The sequence below is a fragment of the Aedes albopictus genome, chromosome 2 (genome assembly GCF_035046485.1).
Source record: "Aedes albopictus strain Foshan chromosome 2, AalbF5, whole genome shotgun sequence".
Taxonomy (NCBI): domain Eukaryota; kingdom Metazoa; phylum Arthropoda; class Insecta; order Diptera; family Culicidae; genus Aedes; species Aedes albopictus.
In genome coordinates, this window is record NC_085137.1 from 327,986,768 (window position 1) to 328,001,420 (window position 14,653).

General features: G+C 39.4%; 1 protein-coding gene and 1 long non-coding RNA gene across 5 annotated transcripts in view; one reads left to right on the forward strand and one right to left on the reverse strand.

Annotated features, from left to right (window-relative positions):
- LOC109404342 (uncharacterized) overlaps positions 1–14,653 on the reverse strand; it is a 438,368-nt gene that overhangs the window by 396,942 nt on the left and 26,773 nt on the right. The gene's annotated exons all lie outside the window — the stretch shown is intronic.
- On the forward strand, positions 5,235–6,071 carry LOC134287194 (uncharacterized). Its single transcript, XR_009997107.1, has 2 exons — positions 5,235–5,507; positions 5,572–6,071. It is a non-coding gene; the product is annotated as an uncharacterized LOC134287194 (long non-coding RNA).

Consider the following 14,653-nt stretch of genomic DNA (forward strand, 5'->3'; position numbering starts at 1 on the left):
TAATCATGTCATGAAATTTAATTTAATTACTTTGGAGCCGGAGGGGTCATATATGACCCCAACATGGAAACGGCTGTATAAATTCGCACTTTCAATAAAACAGAATACCGCCTTCGGCAAAGTTGTTGCAAATTGAGTCCTCTATTAAGGAAAATGGGAATATTTGTATTTGACACTTAACTGACAACGTTTGGAGAAACAAAATAATTGACATACCTGAAGTCTCAAATCTACAAGTATCAATCTACAGTAAGTATAATTGAAGAAATTTTGTTAGCAGTCATCAGTTAGACACTTTCTCACAAAATATGATTAATTTTGATCAACGTGTCTGTGCGTGTCTGCTCTGTTCGGTTCGGTTCTGAATATGCTGCATGTTTTTTGATAAACTACGTTGTTAACTTTGCATTATTAAATCCGTTTTACGTCGTTCCTGTTACGTTGTGTGAAGATTTTACACATAGCATACGAATCATATCATAAAAGTGTCTTGAAGCCTTAGTTTTTCGTGCTAATAACACCTCCCACCAACGAACTGCTTCTCAGCTTAGTGTTCTATGAGCACTTCCACAGTTATTAACTGAGAGCTTCCTCTGCCAATGACCATTTTGCATGTGTATATCGTGTGGCAGGCACGAAAATACTCTATGCCCAAGGAAGTCAAGGAAATTTCCTTTACGAAAAGATCCTGGACCGACCGGGAATCGAACCCGTCACCCTCAGCATGGTCATGCTGAATACCCGTGCGGTTACCGCCTCGGCTATATAGGTGGTTGACATACATTTACCAGAATTCAAATAAAATATGATCCGATATGACTAAATTACTAGCTGTGATATGTGGTTTTTAAGATAGCGTTTAAGATTAGTTTTAAAGTGAAATTACTTATCTGTTGAATATTACGTGGTAAAGAGTTGAATTTGGTTGGACCTATAAACGAAAACCGATTTTGACCAAAATCTGAAAACGCACGGGACCTAGTCAAATTGTTAGCTTGCCTGGAGCTGCGAATCCGAGGTACAACAGTAATGGGTAAGATGTTCAAAGTCGCAGGACAGTGTAGCACTTTGTGGACCAAAAGTAGAGTATGCTCATCGCATAGCTCTATTACTGTAAGAATGTTGTGGGGTAATTCTATGCATGGGGTATAAGCGATTTGACGAATATAACAACAGTAGCTTGAAAATAATTTTGAGACACCTGTTTTAATAAATTATATAAATTCCTGCAGCAATATCTTGAAGGATTACGGATTAGGATTAAGAATGTGCCATGGATTCTAGAAACTTCTGCAGAGATTCGTTCAAAAATCTCTTCAGCGATTCCTTCACAGATGCCTCTGAGAATTTCTCTAGAAATTCTTCCAGGATTTTTTTTTTTTGAAAATCATCTATTGATTATTTTATAAATTCGACCAGTTTTCATCAGAAACTCTTCTACAGCTTTTTTTTAAGAAAAAGTCTATCATATCGCTTAGAAAATTCCATTGATTTCTTTCGAAATTGTTCCATGATCATTGGAACAATTAATTAATTCTTCTTTTCATCTTCATAAATTCCTCCAAAAAATCATAAATTTAGAATTATTTTAGATTTTTTCCAGGAATTCCAATAAAAAATCTGCAATTGATATCTTCCAAAATTTCTCCAAAGGCTTCTTTTGAATTCCTTCAATGAATTCCTCCAGGGATTTCTTCATAAAACCTCCCAGAGATTTGTTTTGGAAAATCCTCCAGGGATTCCTTCAAAAATTCTTCTTTCAGAAACTCTTCCAATGGTGGTTCTCCACATTTTTTACAAGCATTTCTTCAGGAACTGCTTCAGGAATTCCTGCAAGAATTATTCCGTGGATTGTATGGGAAATTCTTGCTGAAATGTCTTCTGGGTTTTCATCAGGTATTCCTCCGGAATTCCTGCAAGAATTCTATTTTTTTTATCTAGTTCATTTATTTGGGGCTCAATCGCGTATAACGCTTTACGGAGCCGAAGATCTTTTTTTGTACTTAATAGTATACACTATACATAGTAATAACTTTTTAATGATATCTGCTAGTAATGGGTGGAAGCCAGGGTACTCGTGGCAGCTCGAGGCCTCAAGGGTATCCAAAAGTAGTGCTCTGGAGGCGTCATTATCCGGGCATTGCCAAACTACGTGGTCGATGTCATCATAACCGGAACCGCACTTAGTACAAACATTGCTCAACGCGAGGTTAATCCTGTGTAAATGCGCATCTAGCGAGTAATGGTTGGACATAAGTCTTGACATTACGCGAATGAAATTGCGACTTACATCCAAACCATACCACCACACTCGCAAAGAAACATTAGGAATAATGGAATGTAACCACCGTCCCAGCTGGCCATCTCGCCAATCATTTTGCCAACTTTGAAGAGAACTCTGGCGAACAAAATGGAAAAATTCATCATGTGAAATTCTTCTATCATAGATCTCACCTTCCTGTGCGCCCACCTTTGCGAGAGAGTCCGCCTTCTCATTGCCATAAATTGAGCAATGTGAGGGGACCCATACAAAGGTAATCTTGTAGGATCTTTCGACCAGTGCACCCATCTGCTCCCTTATTTTTGTAAGAAAGTAAGATGGATGTTTTATTGGTTTCATCGACCGGAGTGCCTCAATCGAACTAAGGCTATCCGAGAAGATGAAGAAATGGTCTACGGGCATGTTGGAAATCATCCCCAAAGCTAAATTGATTGCTGCCAGCTCAGCAACATAAACCGAACAAGGTTCCTGAAGTTTGCGGAAGGCGGTGAAATTTTCATTGAAGACGCCGAAACCAGTGGATCCATTTATGCGAGACCCATCAGTGAAGAATCTCTTACAGGAATTGACATTTTGGTACTTTTCGTTAAAAATGCGAGGAATAGATAGACATCGAAGTTGATCTGGTATTCCATGAATAGCTTGTTTCATGGACAGATCGTATTTAACAGAGGAACTGTCATTAGTGAAGTGTACACGAGGAGGATTATAACTTGGTAGGCTTATGTCAGATGACATGTAGAACAGATAGATTCTCATGAATTTTGATTGAGTGTTCAGACTGAGCATTTCTTCGAAGTTTTCAATGACAAGTGTGTTGCTCACTCCACACTTGATAAGTAACCTTAGCGAGAGCTCCCAGAATCGGTTCTGGAGAGGTTCCACCCCTGCCAGGACCTCTAGGCTCGCATTATGCGTTGAGTGCATACAACCGAGAGCAATACGCAAACAACGGTATTGAATTCGTTCCAACTTTATTAGGTGGCAGTTTGCTGCTGAGTGGAAGCAGAAAGAGCCATACTCGAGAACAGAGAGAATAGTAGTTTTGTAAAGTTTTATGAGGTCTTCCGGGTGAGCACCCCACCATGTTCCAGTAATTGTGCGTAGAAAATTGATCCTTTGTTGACATTTTTGCACTAAATACTTGATTTGGGTACCCCAAGTGCCTTTTGAATCAAACCAGACCCCAAGGTATTTCGAAGTCAAAGACTGGTCGATTTCTATTCCCAAAAGATTGAGTTTCAGTTGGGCTGGGTTCCGCTTTCTAGAAAACACAACCAATTGAGTTTTTTGCGTGGCAAACTCGATCCCTAAATCTCTTGCCCAGATTGACAGATTATTTAGAGAATTTTGCAATGGTCTTAGCAACATTTCTGCATGTGGGCCTTTTAGAGAAATCACAGCATCATCTGCAAGTTGTCTGAGCGTGCATTGTCCTTCCAAGCAACTACCTGCAAGAATTCCTCCAGATATTCTAGCATAATTTCATTCAGTGATTCCAGCAGGATTTTTCCAGAGATTTCTATAGGATTTCTTCCTAGTATTTCTCCATATCCATGATTCGTCTAGCGCTCAGCGCTTGAATCTGAGTGAAAATGAAAAATACGACCAGTTACCAGCGCCAGCAACCACTACGGACGAATACGCAAGAGGAGCGAAGAAAAACCGACCCAACTGCGACTGCTGTTCCTTGGTTCCGGTTGGTTCGCTTGTGAAGCAAACTGAGTGGTGGATTCCGTGGTTGTATTTGTTGCTCAAAATTTGTAAAAACAATCATTCTGTTGGTAATATGTAGGAATGTTGTACGTAACTATTGTAATGGATTAAATTTGAGGTTATGAGTTCAGAAGAAAACTTTTATAAAGTTAATGAATAAAAATGAATGACCACAAATTAAAAAAAAAAAAAAAGACACTACACCGTCTTCAGCCAGAGGCTGCACAGACTGAACATTACATACACGAGACAACGGACATCACACATAACACCCAGTGGCCCAATGGAGAATTTTCCGTTTGACGAAAAGTTTTCCCCGACTGAAGCGGGAATCGAACCCGCACTCCGAGGCTTACGAAACGCCTAGACGACTAACGCCGCTAACCGCACGGCCACGAAGCCCACAACAATAACAATGTTCAATTGTCGTAGGGCGCCAGTCTGGGTGCGTGCCAAGGACGCCATGGGACCACGCTACAGCTCTGCTGGTGGTTCTATGCCTTCACTGAACGGCGGCTTGCGGTGAAAATTACTATTCTGAGGGTCAATTTAAATGCACAACGCCACTAAATTTGTGCAGACTAAATTTCGTTTTAATTCAACAGAATTATGTTTTCAATTTTACCATGGACTCGATTTTCAATTAAAAAAAGTTTCTGTTGGCAACCGGATTCAAACCAAGAATCTTGACATCACCAGGCTCACACGCTACCACTCAGCTATCGAACCGATGGAAAAAACAAAACGCACACAAGAAGCGTTGGTGGGTCGATGATCATGTTTTGTCATGGTAAATTTAAAAACATTTTTGTGCTTGTCATTACTGCAAGGCTCCTTTCAGTGTTGCGCAAGTTTTACCTTGCAAGTACTTGAAAATTATTTTTGGTGTTCAACACCTACCTACACTGAGAAACAAATTATAGTAAAGATAACAATTCAACCATGTTTAATTTTACCATGCCTGAAAATAGTCGTAACGAACATGTTATCAGTAATGATTACTATGTTTTCCTTGAAATTACCATGGTTTGACGATCAAGCGCATGGTAATCATAACCATCAAACGTAGTTATCTTAATTACGCTGTTCGTGATTGTCAGAACCATGTTCATGTTTTCATAATACTATTCTCATGCTTAGTTGTACTTTTTCCGTAGTTTTTCTCGACCATTTCCACAAAATAAATCGTTTGTCACGTAGCCGGTTTCATAAAAAAATAATTTGTTAGTTTTTTTTTTCTTATTGGTAAGTTTTTCCATTGATTTTTATTTTTTAAACGCTGATAGTATATTCACGTACATCTATCTGGACCCGCAGTAATTCGAACAACGATGATTCTCCTGGCTAACAGGTTACCGGCTTGGTTATCGGATTGAAAATCTTCCGGCATACCGGAAGATGTTTCAAAACCATCTTTGCAGCCATCGAAGAGATGCTCCGGAAGTTGGCTGATGGAAAGCTGATTCCAAGGAACAGAAGGATGAGAAAGCGCCGATGAAGGAAGCGAAAAGTAGGTCACGATTTGATTCTGCAAATTCTGCCACATATTCCAATACATTTTCTATCATTCACAGGATACATAAAACCACTTGAACCCATGAGCCCACTTCCTTAGACCTCTTTTATGTGAGTTGAACTACCACATCGAATAAACCGGAGAAATAGGACGTGTCACTCGAATTGCGCCACCGATGCAAATGCACTACTCCGGATCGAAAAATTACCTTCCAAAAATGAGCTGAAATCTCCGGTTTGCCGATGACACCCAATCCCCATTTTACGGATGGACTTCGGTGTTATTTTCCCTGCTTCGTCGGTAAATCAGTTCACACCAGAAACCCTCAAACCAAACCTCCATCACAGTTTCCTTCCAGCCATGATCAGCAGCTGAAGTTCCCGAAAGACGTCGTTAACTCGCAGTTGGCCATCCCCCGGAACTTCAGAGAAATCATCAGTTTCACCAAGGCAAAGATTGTTTTTGGCGCTCCCGGAGGATATTCATAAAGAAATAATTAATTATGTACACATTTTATTAATTTATTTTGATGGAGAGCAATAAATATAATCGATTTCATTTCTTGTCAATTTTAATGTAAACAACAAAGACGACAGGACGACACTACCATTCAACCACACACATGGTAACTAAAACTATAACGCCATGGTCAAACGTACTATGCTGCTTATCAAGCACATAGTAAAACGAACTACGAAATAAGGTTCAAATCTACCATAAAATGTAAATAAAAAGTGACATGGTAAATTGAACCCTGCACATGGTAGTTTCTAAAATCATGGTCTACCAAAATCAAGTAGTAAAAGTGTTTTAATTTCACCCTCGATTTGGTCACCGTTACCATGTCCCTTTTTTCAGTGTACTGTAAAAGTTTGTCCTATTTCCATTGGGGTTCCGAAATTCGTTTTCATTTTTTACGTGATTTACGTGTAATTGTTGTGTTTGTTCCTGTACAGTGCATCAAAAATTGTGTACAATGCATCAAATTTTAACCTTTCGTAACTCGCGTGGTTGGCCACCACCGTCAGCACCACACTAATGCTGAGTACAGAATGCGAGATTTGTTCAACGTGTTGTACTAAATACAACAGCGTGTTGAACTAAATACAACACTGGGCAAAATCAAGCCCAAAGCAATATTAAATAACTTTCTTATTACAAAACCCAATGTGACAACTTGATTATAAAACCAATGTGACAACTTGATTATACTTTTAGGGGAACTGGGGTGAAGCAGGCTTTACACCCCGCTGAAGAGATGTCGTAAGTACAAAAATCATTCGTATGAAAATTATCTATCAAACAAGCTATTTGTCAACTGATATGGTTATTCACGCTCTTGGATACTTTTTTTTTTTCTTTTAACCCCATTGTACTCTAAATTTCCAAATTCCATAAGAAGCAGAAATATTACTGGTTAGCTCTTTATCAATATTAACTCACATCATGTATAGAAATTTCAAGTTAAAGTTGTTTTAACTTGAAAACAATAAAAAATAAGTTTATAGAGGAGTTTGGATAAACTAAACTCTAAAACTACACGCTGCCGAAAACTCCCGTCTATGAGGCAATGCGCAAACAACATTTAGAATATTTTTAGAGTATATAAGCGATGGCTCATCGTTTGGAAATGTTTGGAATCGGTCGTATTAGGATGAAAACTACTCATATTTGTATGCGTGAAAACTCAAATATTACCGATACTTTGAGATCAAACTCGCCAAAAATGGTTTCTTTAGAAATAATCCATGTGTATTCGATTATTTATCTATTGTCCCGTAAAAAATCATTCATAAAAATAATAAATGAATTTTTATCATGAAAATATATCATTTCTTAATTGTTCGCACAATACCCTAATATTCGAACATTTTAATAACTTTTTGTATGTATTGCTTTGTGCATTCAAAATGCAAATATCAAATGCGGTAGCACCAAATGCGGTAAGATTTTCTAACAAGTAACCCGATGTCAGTGAGAGCTTTCGAATCCTAGGTTGGCGGTGATATTGGCTATGGTTGCTACGTTGCCTTTGGTAACATGTGTTACCGCGTTTGAAGCGCATTTGGGCACCGTTTGCATCTTGAACGCACACAGCAATAACGTTGGAATTGGGACGATGGCATCCCAGCGAAATAATCATTAAAATCATAACAAATGTCGTAAAATAGCAGAAATTCTCAAATTTGAGGGGAAACTGGGGTAAAACGGGCATAAAAACTCGCTTCATAATAGTTGCCCGTACATGAATCATCTACCAACCAATTCTTGAGAAAATTTGCTTTCGAATAAGCCATCGATGGTCACATAGGGTCTTGTATTAAGAAAGTTATTATTTTTTTCCACCTTTGGGCTTGATTTTGCCCTATGTGAAATGGTTCAAATTTCTGAAAGATCGGGCTATTTGATATGAAGTTGGAAATATTCTAGAAAAAGGCATAATTATCCGCATAATAGCCATTGTTTTACTGTTATATCTTCGGATTCAATGAACCGGAATTGAATTTTGAGCATTTATGACTTAAATATATAACGAGCTTCGAAAAACTTTCGAAAAGTTACAGCTAGTTGAGGCTAGTTACAGGGGTCTCCAGTTAGCCTAGTGGTTAAGGCTATGGATCGCCAATCCGGAGACGGCAGGTTTGATTCCCGTTCCAGTCGAGAAAATTATCTCGAATCCCTGGGAATAGTGTATCATTGTACTTGCCTCACAATATACAAAATCATGCAATGGCAGGCAAAGAAAGCCCTTCAATTAATAACTGTGGAAGTGCTCACAGAACACACTAAGTTGAAGCGAGGCAGGCCAAGTCCCAGTGGGGACGTAGAGCCATAAAGAAGAAGAAGAACTTACTCCCGAACAGGAGTTTTTTTTATTCAAATATTTTGATTACAGTCAGTGAAAAAAGTTTATTATCAAAGGCAGTTTTCCTAGCCAGAAAATTCCATAGAAATGTTCAAAGATAAAAAGTAAGTAACCAAGAGTCGATTTTACATAACTCGAAAAGAAAACTTTGAAACAAGTGGCTTTGTTTGCCAAACTTCTCCGTCTTTCCATCCGTTTTTCATCCAAGAATAAAACATATAATCTATTGTAACTTTAAATTTTGTGAGTTCCACATAAGTCATACTAAAATGAAGCATAGTTCTATATTTCATGTTCATGGTCTGAGAGTAATTGAGAGGGTATCAAGATATTTTTTTTTGACTGGATGATAGAGTTATGGTCTTGTGGCATGCACAATGATACTACATGCCCAAGGAATTCAAGGAAATTTCCTTTACGAAAAGATCCTGTACCAACTGCGAATCGAACCCGTCACCCTCAGCATGCTGAATGCCCACGTCCTTCATAGCTGTGGCTATATGGAATGGACCCTCAAGGGCCATCAAGAGAGTTGTGGTAACCAAATCACGTAGAAGATCTCCGCTCCCAACACAATTTTCGGATTACGAAGGCTAACTTTCAGACTGAGTGTATACCCTGCAGCCCGAATTAAACATATTTTACATAATTTAAGTGCAAAATCTGACAACCTCGAAATAAATTCATGAATGAAACCCTGGCATCGTCCAGTGTCACCATTATTTTCGCTCCAATACCACTTGATCTCAACAGTGGATGTTACGTAATCGATCAGCAGAAAGCACCATCTACAGCTTTTCTCAAGGCACGAAATGACACATATTATTAACAAAGTACCTCGCGTAGGTGTTCCCTATAAGGCTCCGTCAACACAAACTTTGCGAAATCCCCAGTCGCACTTCAAGTGCTTTCGTGCTTTCTCCCTCTACGTATACCTATACAAAGTTCAGCAGTGTAAATCAGATCAAGTACCAAAACCTCCGCGCTGAAGGAAGGTGTTCCAACCGCTCCGTCGGCATTCTTGAGCTCACGAAGGCACACATTCGGAAAAACATGCTCCCGAGAAGTCAATCGTCACCGTAAATCAGAATCATTAGGGGTCCAAATATGGCGGTTAGCTAATAGTGTTGTTTTCAATGGGCTCCAACCCGGTACTAGTCGAGAGGAGATTCAATCACGACGACCGAAGACGACGACGCGACGTCGACACACGGTCGGACAATGCATTCACCAACGACGACCGGCCGGAAAACCGCAATCTGTTTCTCGTCTTCTAATGCGAGAACATGCAGAAAAGGTAAATTACACTCCGAAGGAAGCGAACCTATAAACGTCTGCCCCCAGTTTCAACAGAGACAATGCAGTCGCAATTTTGTAACACAATTTAGCATTTCTGTAAACACATGCTGGATGTGTGTGATTGGTGTACTCCGTGCGGGTGAAAAGATAGGTTTATTGGATGCATATCGGTTGCATTTGCTATCAAAAACCGTCACACAGAGTAAAGTTGAGAAAAACGTGAAAATATTGTTTTTAACTTGGTCCTTGACAAATTGAACATTTACGCTTTCATTGAGCTTGATTTTTTCTAAGTCTGATTCCCGAGTAGAGGAAAAAACATAATAACGGCATGTTTTAATAAGTGGATCAAAAACTGATATTGGTTTGAATGAGATAAGAAATAAAAATACTTAGAAAATATCTCAAACTTGCTCCTCGTACATATCACAAATAGCGCTTGGTGAGATTTAAACAATATCAACGAACTATTCGTAATTTGTATTTTTTGTAATTTTTATTGTTAACGTAACGTGACAATAAAAATTACAAAAATTACAAATTACGAATAGTTTGTTGATATTGTTTAAATCTCACCAAGCGCTATTTGTGATATGTACGAGGAGCAAATTCGTTCCATCTTCAAATATCAAACTCAATCATCTCAATATCATATTTTGATCATCAGTGCCTACCTCTTACCCTGGTAGTATAAACTGGATGGTTTGACGTATTTTGAAAGATTTGGTACTCGTTAATATAAAAGTAACAAAGTAAGGTGAACAATATTTGACAATGCTAGGTCATCCAAACGGTTCTTAATTTCAGAACAGAACATAAGGTCTACAGTTGCAATAACGGGTGGCAACTAAAATTGTTGATTTTTTTTATAAATATATATTTTTTTATAAATTTATAAATTTATAAGTTCTTTTAATGGCAATCTGAATTGCTTTATAACATTATTCTTTCGTGGTAAATATCATATGTAAGAAATTAAGCGCAGTAGATGTACGTACAGGGGCTGCAAAACAGTGAGTCGATAAGAAGAGCGTCCAATATAGCTCTGGTCCTCACAAGTTCCTACCTCATGCTTCCACGGGTCAAGCGATGACAAAGACCGCCAGCTAAGAGTTGTGTGCTTAGCTGGTAGTGCAGCCTGGGCACTGTTGTCCTTCTGACTTCAGCTAGATTGAGGAGGTACGATTCGAGCGTTTGTTCATCAAGGAGGTGCGGCTCAAACAGCGTCTGTTCTGGCATCCAGCGGCTGAGTAAGAAACGCTGCACCACGCCCAACTAGATCCAAGGTGGTAGCCCCATCAGCGTGGTCGTCCCAGTGTTGGTTGGGACGTTAAACAGAACTGGCATGATGGCCCTCCGGCGAGACAGGAGTGTTGGCGTAGGCCCAATAAGCCACCCGTAAAAATCCCCATTGCGAATAACATAGGAGAAAATACGACTCGATACAGTCGGCAAAGACCCACGCGACGAAATAAGGACTACGATTGGAAACTTGGAACATGGAATTGCAAGTCACTAGGTTTCGCAGGATGTGACAGGATAATCTACGACGAACTACATTCCCGCAACTTCGACATCGCACAGTGGCCGGAAGCCGGACAAAACCTCAAAAATCGACTTCAATATTTTATTTTTCTAATATTTTTCTTCTATCAAAGATACTTCAACTAAGAAAACCCCAAATTTTCTAGTCATTTGGTCGAAAATTGAGTCTTGTGGATTTTTTCAAAGTTGGAGTTTTATGTGCTACAATATCAGTATTTATTGTCTTTATTTTATGAGCTTCCTTCATGAGTTCGTTGTAAAAGTTAGGAAGAATTGAATAATGTGACAATATTTTTTGTGTTTTTGGGTATGAATAATCATTACATTTCAGGGATTGTTTGAAATTCAATCACAAAATTATTATGTTTTTACAATATGCAAACATATTGACTTTTATGAAATTTTGGAGAAAACGACGCCGTATCCCGGATCTGACGTGCAATTTTGTCTAGTTATCGGCTATATAGGTCACTGTTTGCGCATTTTTGCGCTAAGAGCGTTTTTTTTTTCTATCAGGTCACAATGGAGCCGCATGGTTGTAGAGGAAGTGATATTGTTTAAAGTTTAAATTTTATCTCAACATAGTTCAAATTATACTAACAATTTAGTGTAATTTTCATTCTAGTAAGAGACTTTCACCAAGTCAGATGGTCATAAGGGGGGTTGGGGTGTCTGATAATGTAATAGCTACAGCTTTAACATTATTATTATTATTATTATTATTATTATTATTATTTATATATTATTTTATTTTTTGACAGAAAAACACAAGAAGGTAGATGCTCCAGTTAAAAACAGTAAGCTGGAGAGGGAAAGGAGTGATGACTAAGTATAAATAAGCCTTTATTTTCTTAGACACTATCCACATGTTGCTTCACCAGATACAACTAACTCTTTTAACCTTCAAAATAAAAGAAAGACAAAAACAACCGTGAAAAACATGTAAAAATAACTACAAACCATTGCTCATTGATTTTCTTAAACTGGTCATTTCTTCGATTCATCTTAATCGTTAGTATTGGTCAACAACCTTGGAAGCAATCTCTTCACGAACTTCTATCGAAGTTTCAATATATAGTGACACAAATTCGTCGACATCTACGTGTTTCTTTTCTATACGCACATCGCTACAGTTCAAAGCAACAATCATCTATAAAATATAAAATAAATTCACTAAACGGCGTTTAACGTTACGTTAAATATTTTGTGCGTAAACTTCGCGATCGCCAAGGCAATCGCAATTTTATGAAACGAACATTTTACGCTCTTTAGTAAAACCCCTTATATTGGTTTTTAAAACTTGAAGTTTTATTGTATGTTATTCATGCAGTTTCGTTAAACACATTTCTACTGAACGACACACAGAGTGATAAAGATTTTGAAAATATTTGCTGGAACTCTACTGTTCGTAAATATGATTACCGACCGCTGATGATCGTTTATCAAAAACTCCCTTCAATATTGCGAATATGAATTGCCAATTCTTTATAGATAGGGTTGTTTCGGTTGCTTAGACAAGTGATAGCAGGGATCGATGTACCTACAACCCATACTCGGGAAAGCATATATGAAGTTTTTGAAACGAGATTGATAAAAAGCAGTTCAAATTTTACGCAGCTCACTATATTAGAATATCTGACCCCATAACGATTGAATTAACCCACCTCCGTGCACCCATCGTAAAATGTCACGTGGTCTATGGGCAGTCCCTGGGAATAGACCACGTCTTGTCAGCCAACATTGGTATGTATCTGAATTGATCCATTGAAAGAAAACGTAGGTAAACGATTTTTTCTAATGATTTATGTAGTTTTGAAGATTTTGGACCACCCTAACAGCAACATATACACAATTATAGTTTATTTCAATACCAATACATGATCTAAGAACCCCCAAATCAAAAGGTTAATTAAAACCTACGTTCAGAAAGCACATCGTGATAGCTTATTATCGATTATTTTTACATGCTCTCCATAATCAGCAGATTTCCAAAATTTTGAACCACCCTAATATAGTAAAACCAAAATATATGATAAGTTCCATATCACTAATACATTTAGGGAAGTAAAATCATCATAACCTGTGAATTTTAGCAATTTAGGTTAACATTTGAGGTTTTGTCCGACTTTTGTATGGAGGCCCGCCACTGTGCATCGTGGCGTTGCAGGAACTTTGCTAGACTGGACAAAAAGTGTGGAAAAGCGGGCATCGAGAGGCTACCTTCTACCAAAGCTGTGGCACCACCAAATAATCGGGAGGATTTATAGTGTTGGGCAAGATGCGACAACGTGTGATCGGGTGGCAGCCGATCAACGCAAGGATGTGCATGTTGAGAGTTAAGGGCCGTTTCTTCAACTACAGCATCATCAACGTCCACTGCCCACACGAAGGGAGACCCGATGACGAGAAAGAAGCGTTCTACGAGCAGTTAGAGCAAACATACGATGGTTGCTCGCCGCGTGACGAGAAAATCGTTGTCGGCGACATGAACGCGCAGGTAGGAAGGGAGGAAATGTACAGACCGGTAATCGGGCGAAACAGCCTGCACGCCGTATCGAATGATAACGGCCAGCGATGCGTAAACTTTGCAGCCTCCCTTGGTATGGTAGTCCGAAGCACATTCTTCCCCCGCAAAGATATCCACAAAGCCACCTGGAGATCACCCGACCATCAAACAGAAAACCAAATCGACCACGTTCTAATCTACGGTAAATTCTTCTCAGATATAACCAACGTCCGCACATACCGCAGTGCGAATATAGATTCGGATCACTACTTAGTCGCTGTATGCATGCGCTCAAAACTTTCGACAGTTATCACCACGCGTCGAAGCCGAACGCCGCAGCTCAACATCGAGCAACTTCGTAACGTAGAAGTGGCTCAAGACTACGCGCAGCAGTTAGCAGTGGCCCTACCAACGGAAGAGCAGCTTGGCGCAGCTACACTTGGCTGGAGGGACATCCGATCCGCCATAGGTAGAACCTCGGCTACAGCACTAGGCTTCGCGACTCCGAATCACAGAAACGACTGGTACGACGGCGAATGTGAACAGTTGAAAAACGAGAAGAATGCAGCATGGGCGAGAATGCTGCAACACCGTACGAGAGCGAATGAGGCACGTTACAAACAGGCGCGGAACAGGAGAACTCAGTCTCCCGGATGAAGAAGCGCCAACAGGAAGAACGAGGTCGCGAAGCGATGGAAGAGCTGTACCGCGCTAAGGACACGCGAAAGTTCTACGAGAAGCTGAACCGCTCGCGCAGAGGCTTTGTGCAACAAGCTGACATGTGCCGAGATAGTCACGGGAATATTCTCACGAGCGAGCGTGAGGTGGTCGAGAGGTGGCGGCAGCATTACGATGAGCACCTCAATGGCGACGTTGCAAGTACCGAAGGTGGCGTGGTAACAGATCTAGGAGTATGTGCACAGG